We start from the raw sequence: 8,160 nt of genomic DNA on the forward strand, positions 1-8,160 counted from the left end.
ATCGAGCTCCAAATAGTGATGCAAATGAAATCACACATGGATGCACCTTTCTTCCGAGGACTCTTATACTGACCTCAGTAGGAACCCTACCAGCTGTTCCCCACACAACCCCCTCTCCAGTAGGAAGTAGCCAGAAGGATCATCTCCCCACCTCCCTAACAGCAGTTACGGCCTTCACCCTTGAGGAGGGGGAATGAGAGAGGAGAAAGGAAGAAACTGGTGAGGCAGGCAGTTAGGGTGGATTCTCGATTACATTCTTTCAAACAAAAGAACAGCCTGAAAAACCAAGCTGCACAGTCATTGCAGTACATTGAGCTTCACAGAGACAGCACCGGGGCAAGTGAGAGCCGGATGGGCACTGGGCGACTCTCTGCCTTGCTGAGGAGAAATAACTAAACATGGGCAAAGGAGATCCTAAGAAACCGAGAGGCAAAATGTCATCATATGCATTTTTTGTGCAAGCTTGTCTGGAGAAGCATAAGAAGAAGCACACAGATGCTTCAGTCAATTTCTCAGAGTTTTCTAAGAAGTGCTCAGAGAGGTGGAAGACCATGTCTGCTAAAGGGAAGGGAAAATTTGAAGATACAGCAAAGGCGGACAATGCCCATTATGAAAGAGAAATGAAAACCTACATCCCTCCTAAAGGGGAGACAAAAAAGAAGTTCAAGGATTGCAATGCACCCAAGAGGCCTCCTTCAACCTTTTTCCTGTTCTGCTCTGAGTATCACCCAAAAATCAGAGGAGAACATCCTGGCCTGTCCATTGGTGATGTTGCAAAGAAACTGGGAGAGATGTGGAATGACACTGCTGCAGATGGCAAAGCAGCCTTCTGAAAAGAAGGCTGCAAAGCTGAAGGAAAAATACGAAAAGGATATTGCTGCATATCAAGCTAAAGGAAAGCCTGATGCAGCAAAAAAGGGAGTTGTCAAGGCTGAAAAAAAGCAAGAAAAAGAAGGAAGAGGAGGAAGATGAGGAAGATGAAGAGGAGGAGGAGGAGGAAGATGAAGAAGATGATGATGAATAAGTTGATTCTAGCGCAGTTTCTTTTCTTGTCTATAAGGCATTTAACCCCCCTGTATGCAACTCACTCCTTTTAAAGAAAAAAATGGAAATGTAAGGCTTTGTAAGATTTGTTTTTAAACTGTGTAGTGTCTTTTTTTGTATAGTTAACACACTACCAGCAGGGGGCTGTGGCTGACGCCTGTAATCCCAGCACTTCGGGAGGCTGAGGTGGGTGGATCACGAGGTCAGGAGATCGAGACCATCCTGGCTAACACGGTGAAACTCCGTCTCTACTAAAAAAAAAAAATACAAAAAAGTAGCCGGGTGTGGTGATGGGCGCCTGTAGTCCTGGCTACTCGGGAGACTGAGGCAGGAGAACAGCATGAATCCGGGAGCTGGAGGTTGCAGTGAGCCGAGATTGCGCCACTGCACCCCAGCCTGGGTGACAAAGCAAGACTCCGTCTCAAAAAAAAAAAAAAAAAAAAAAAAACAAAACCACACTACCAAATGTGTCTTTAGATAGCCTTGTCCTGGTGGTATTTTCAATAGCCACTAACTTTGCCTGGTACATTATGGGGGTTGTAAATTGGCATGGAAATTTAAAACAGGTTCTTGTTGGTGTACAGCACAAATTAGTTACATATGGGGATGGTAGATTTTTCATCTTCAGTTGTCTCTGATGCAGCTTATACAAAATAATTGTTCAGTTAACTGAATACCACTCTGTAATTACAAAAAAAAAAAAAAAAAAAAAAAGTTGCAGCTGTTTATTGACATTCTGAATGCTTCTAAGTAAATACATTTTTTTATATAAAAAAAGAAAAGAAAAATCAAGCTGCAGGCACAGATAAGGGAACTTGCATGGGGCCTTGCCTAAGGCATGCCCACAGATGCACAGATAAGAAAGCCTACACAGGTAACTTGCCTAGACATGCTTGCAATGGAAAATTCCATCTCCTGACATATGTGCAGTAAGGGAAACAAAGCAATATGGAGTAACTCAAGCTAAAGGCACACATGCACATTAGGAGCATGGGGTAGAGCTACTAGAAATTCACACCTTATGCAAATGAGACACCCAGCCCTCATCAGTTTCCTGTAGAAGCCTTTGCATTCAACTGTAAAAATGGCAACCCTCTTTTGGGCCCTGTCTCCACAGCGGAGAGTTTTCTTTTTTTGCTTATTGAACTTTCATTCCAACCTCACCCTTGGTGTACACACACCTTAATTTTCATGGTCATGAGAAAAAGAACTCCAGATGATACCTTAAACAATGAGAGACTGCCACGTTGTGGTGCATTGACGAGACTATAACACTAGCTTGGGGAAAACAATACTGAATAAATATCAGATGCTGATTCAGTGCTTATGCAGCCTTCTAGAGAACCTTGCCCCAGCCCTATTAAGTACTGTCACCTAGCTGGCACTGTAACTGAGTCTACAAAAAACCATTCCACCATTCTGTCAAGCCAGATGCTTCAGGATGACGGGGAACATGGTAAGACCAGTGGATTTCATTAATATGGGCTCATTGCTGCACTTTTCTGGCTGTGAATTGTGTTCCCTCATCAGAAACAGGCTGGATATGGTGGGTCATGCCTGTAATCCCAACTCTTTAGGAAGCTGAGACAGGAGGATTGTTTGGGACCAAGAGTTCAAGGCTGTAGTAAGCCATGATCATGCCATTGCACTCCAGCTGAGCAACAGGACTGAGACCCTGTCTCAAAAAAAGAAGCAATGCTATGTGGAATATTATGATTGATGATGGATAAGGCATTCCATAAGTTCAAATCCATATCCAGAGTGTCTGGTCCAGTAAGGACAGAATGCTGCCCCTTCCATGATGAGAGAGGACCAATGCAGTCAACTGCCACCAGGTCAGATAATGCCCACCGAGTCACATGATAACTTGGTGGCCCATGATCAAGTATCCAGCTTCTACAAAGTCCAACTGCTGGACAAGAGCTGTCTCTCAAAAGAAGATGGCAAGGCCTTGCTCCAAAATCCTAAGGGCCTGTGCTGCGATTCACCAATAGAGGTTGGCCAAAGGCTCCAAACAGCATCCTTCTTGCCACTGACACCTCAAGAACCATTGGATCTGTGGAATCATACGGCCAAAGTGGTAGAGCTTTAAAATATGACTGCCCCACTGGATTTTGGACTTGCATGGGCCCTGCAACCACTTTGTCTTGGCTAATTTCTCCCCTTTGGAAGAGCTATATTTACCAAGTACCTGTACCCCCATTGCATCTAGGAAGTAACTAGCTTGCTTTTGATTTTACAGGCTCATATGTGAAAGGGACTTGCTTTGTCTCAGATGAGACTTTGGACTGTGGATTTTTGGGTTAATGCTGAAATCAGTTAAGATTTTTGGGGGACTGTTGGGAAGGCATGATTGGTTTTGAAATGTGAGGACATGAGATTTGGAGGGGCCAGGAGCAGAATGATATGGTTTGGCTCTGTGTCCCCACCCAAATCTCATCTTGAATTGTACTCCCATAATTCCAACGTGTTGTGGAAGGAACCTGGTGGGAGATAATTTGATTCATAGGGGCGGCTTCCCCCATACTGTTCTCATGGTAGTGAATAAGTCTTACAAGATCTGGCCAACTTGTTTCTTACTTTCTGATGCTACAACATCTTCTAATGTATCAGAGGTTCGGCTTTTGCGTCTTCCTCATTCTCTCTTGCCACTGCCATGTAAACAATCCCGCCATGATTGTAAGACCTTCCCCAGCCACGTGGAACTGTAAGTCCAATTAGACCTCCTCCTTCTTTTGTAAATTGCCCAGTCTGTGGTATGTCTCACCAGCAGCGTGAAAACAGACTAATATAAGTGGGGACACAGATCCAAACCATATCAATATACATATGCCTATACAAAAAAACAGAGAGAGAGAGAGAGAGAGAGAGAGAGAAATGTGTGTGTGTGCATTAGCCAGAGTTCTCCACAGGAAAAGAACCAGTAGGATGTGCATATAGAGGGAAATATATTTATTTTAAGGAATTGGCTCATGCGATTACGGAGGCTGGCAAGTCTAAAATCTGAGAGTAGACTGGTAGGCTAAGACCAAGGGCCCGATGCTGCAGTTCATTCACATACAAAGGCATCTGTTGCAGAATTCCCTCCTGTTCGTGGGCCATTTTTCTCTGTTCAGGCCTTCAACGATGGGCGAGGACCACTCGCATGATGGAGGCCAATCTGCTTTACTCAAGCCCACTAATTTTAATTTTTTTTTTTTTGAGATGGAGTCTTACTCTGTCACCCATGCTGTAGTACAGTGACATGATCTTGGCTTGCTGCAATCTCCACCTCTTGGGTTCAAGCGACTCTCCTGCCTCAGCCTCCCGGGTAGCTGGGACTATAGGCAGGCACCACCATGCCTAGCTAATTTTTGTATTTTTTAGTAGAGATGGGGTTTCACCATGTTGACCAGGCTGGTCTCAAACTCCTGACTTCAGGTGATCTGCCCGGTGGCATGAGCCACTGTACTTGGCTTAATTTAAATGTTAATCTCATCCAAAAAAACCCACATAGAAACATACAGAATAATGTATAACCACACATCTCTGGCCCTGTCAAGTTAACACATGGAAGTAACCATCACAATAGGCACGTGAGTATACGTAAACACAGTCCCTAGCTCTGTCTGTGGAGAGGGACTAGAATCCATGACACCCCAACCACAATGAGGACATTCTGCACCCAGATTTCACTTTCAAATACCATTCCCTAATAAAATAAATAAGGACTCCATAGAATTTCTCCTCCATTTTCTCGAAAAAATGGCTGATTCCAGGATTGGAACAGGGAAAATATAGATGAAATTAGAAGATGTCGTAGCATCTGAAAGTAAGGAACAACTTGGCCACAAGCGGTGGCTCATGCCTGTAATCCCAGCACTTTGGGAGGCCGAGGTAGGCAGATCACTTGAAGCCAGGAGTTCAAGACCAGCCTGGCCAACATGGTGAAACCCTTCTCTACTAGAAATACAAAAAGTAACCAGGCATGGTGGCGGATGCCTGTAAGCCCAGCTACTTGGGAGGCTGAGGCGGGAGAATCTCTTGAATTTGGGAGATGGAGGTTGCAGTGAGCCAAGATCATGCCATTGCACTCCACCCTGGGCCACAGAGTGAGACTCTGTCTCACAAAACAAAAACAAACAAAGGCTTTATGGGAAATATGTGAAGGGCTCCAGAGACAAGGAGACAAGCAGGCTCTGTCTCAACACTTCTTTTTAGGTAATCAATGCTGCCAAGGGTACCACCTTGCACAACTCCAGGAGGCACTATTGACTTAGAGTACATGAAGCACAGTGAATGGTGCCCATTGGGATCCCTGCTAGTCCTGCAACAGCTTCTGGAATTGTGCAGCGTGGTGGCCTTCATGGTGTTCTTTTTCATTTCCTTTGCAAAAATCAAGGCATCATTCTGCTAAAAATAGGAAAAAATGATAAATTTCAAGTAATGTTTTGCTTCTAAGCATTTTCCAAAATGTCTTAATGAGTTTTTACTTAAAAAAAGGGAGGTGAGGGACAGGGGGCCTGGGCCCCGTGACTCATGCCTGTAATCCTAGCACTTTGGGAGGCCGAGGCATGCAGATCACCTGAGGTTGGTAGTTGGAGACCAGCCTGGCCATCATGGTGAAGCCCTGTCTTTCCTAAAAATACAAAAATTAGCTGGGCATGGTGGCAGGCACCTCTAATACTGGCTACTTGGGATGCTGAGGCAGGAGAATTGTTTGAATCCGGGAGGCAGAGGTTGAGTGAGCCGAGATGACACCACTGCACTCCAGCCTGGGTGACAACAGCAAAACTCCTCCTCACAAAAAAAATAAAGTCCAGGTGCTGTGGCTCACGCCTGTATTCCCAGCACTTTGGGAGGCCAAGGTGGGCAGATCACCTGAGGTTGGGAGTTTGAGACCAGCCTGACCAACATGGAGAAACCCCATCTCTACTAAAAAAATACAAATATTAGCAAGGCATGGTGGTACATGCCTGTATTCCCAGCTACTCAGAAGGCTGAGGCAGGAAAATCGCTTGAACTTGGGAGGTGGAGGTTGCAGTGAGCTGAGACTGCATCATTGCACTCCAGCCTGGGCAATAGAGCGAGACTCCGTTTAAAAAAAAAAGAAGAAGAAGAAGAATCACTTGACCCTGAACTTCAATTTCTAATTCCTAAAGTAAGAATAATCACACATATTTCAGCAAGTCATTGGGAAATTGAATGAGGAAATGCATGGAATGCTCTTTGGGAGCTATGAAGTACAATGTAGTTATAGTAACCATGGTAACAACATTGCGTTAGTGAGATGTAAAGTTGCGCACAAAGCACCAGTAACAAATTCTCAATCTCTGAGGAACTCTGAGGAATTCTGTGTACTTGGCAGCAATTCCTATGGATTGACAACCATTCATCCCACAAATATATTTCACAGCCAACTCTTTGCTACGCTCCAAGCTTAAGTTGGGGATATGTATTAAGAACTGTGGAGAGCATAAGATTTTACCCTACATGGTAGCTAACTGAAGTGCTAACAGAACACACAAGATTCCTGGGTCAGAGACAAAAGATTTTATTCCTCACAGCATGAGAAGCAGCATAAATATCAACATATTTGCATTAATTCCTCTTACCCCCAAGTCCCACAGGGGTAGGGTTGCCAGATTTAGAAAACAAAAATATAGAGCACCCAGTTGGATTTGAATTTTAGATTAACAATGAATACATTTTTAGTATGTCCCAAATACTGCATGGGGTGTGCATATACTAAAAAAGTATTCCTAAAAAAAGTATTCTTTATTTATCTGAAATTCAAATTGAAGGGGGTGTCTTGTATTTTAACTGGCAACTCGACATGGGTGGCACAGATGAGTTCAGCTGTATGAGTTCACCCACGGTGAGTTGCATTACAAGAGACTGACACTGATTTGAAGAACCTAAATCTTTTATAATCTTTTATAAGGGCAGTAAGCATGCTTGCCCTTTAATTCAGAGAGCCACAGGCTCTGCCTTCCAAGGCTGCTTGTAGAAAAGGTAGTCCAGAACAAAAGGCAGTCAGTGGCTCTGCTTGTAAGACTTGAAAAACCATTGGAGAATTGGCTCCCAATGCACCCTAGTGAACAGGTGTGCGGAAAGGGAGACGGTTGTGGCTTCAGTATCTTGAGATAAATGCTTCTCAGTGGGGCTGGTTTCCATCCTAACCCTTCCCTAATTCCCACCCCCTCTCCAGTTTCAGGCTGCTTTCTTTGCAGGGAGAGACGAGGTTGTATGGTCACAGAGGAGGAAGTCTGTCAAAAATAAGAGATGGACGAGAATACATTCCCTCCTATTTCCATTCATCCGGCAAATGCTCGGTGCCTACCGTGGTCCAGGCACTGTGCTAGGCACTGGGGCTGCAATAGCAGAGGATACCCAGCCAGTCCTTGCCCACGTGGCACTGCAGTCTGATGGATTTGTGAAGGGACCTGGAAGAAAAATGACTGCTCCACAGCCGGGCACAGTGGCTCACGCCTGTAATCCCAGCACTTTGGGAGGCCAAGGCAGGAGGATCACACGGTCAAGAGTTCGAGACCAGCCTGGTCAACATAATGAAACCCATCTCCACTAAAAATACAAAAATTAGCCGGGTGTGGTGGCATGTCTCTGTAGTCCTAGCTACTTGGGAGGCTGAGGTCAGAGAATCGCTTGAACCTGGGAGGAGGAGGTTGCAGTGAGCTGAGACCACACCATTGCACTCCAGCCTGTGTGACAGAGTAAGACTCCGTCCCCATCCCCCGCCAAAAAAAAAAAAACAAAAGGAAAGAAAAGAAAAATGACAGCTCCTTTTTGTAAAGTAACAGCTCCAGTTGGGAAGCCCCTGCTCACTTCTCTGCCATGGAGGCCTCAGTGGCAGCCTGCATCTTCCTGAGACTCTTCAGTATGCCTGCTGTGTCTCCACTTCCCTGACTTTGTTCCAACTGTAGCTGCTGCCTAGCAAGGCGTCCCCTCTGCCCCACTTTCCTCCTGCTGATACCCTGCTTTTCCTTGGAAAATTTTAGCTCAAATCTTGCCCCCATCCAAGAACCCTTCTTAGAATGACACTTCCTGTCTTTGTATTCCCACTGTAGATTTCAACCTTACATTGAACACAGATAACAACCTGCTTTGGATCACAAA

General features: G+C 44.9%; 1 pseudogene; it reads left to right on the plus strand.

Moving 5' to 3' along the window:
• Positions 1-337: 337 nt before the first annotated feature.
• On the plus strand, positions 338-1,682 carry LOC102120274 (putative high mobility group protein B1-like 1; annotated as a pseudogene).
• The last annotated feature ends 6,478 nt before the right edge of the window (positions 1,683-8,160 follow it).

Source organism: Macaca fascicularis, chromosome 15 (genome assembly GCF_037993035.2).
Source record: "Macaca fascicularis isolate 582-1 chromosome 15, T2T-MFA8v1.1".
NCBI classification, from domain to species: domain Eukaryota; kingdom Metazoa; phylum Chordata; class Mammalia; order Primates; family Cercopithecidae; genus Macaca; species Macaca fascicularis.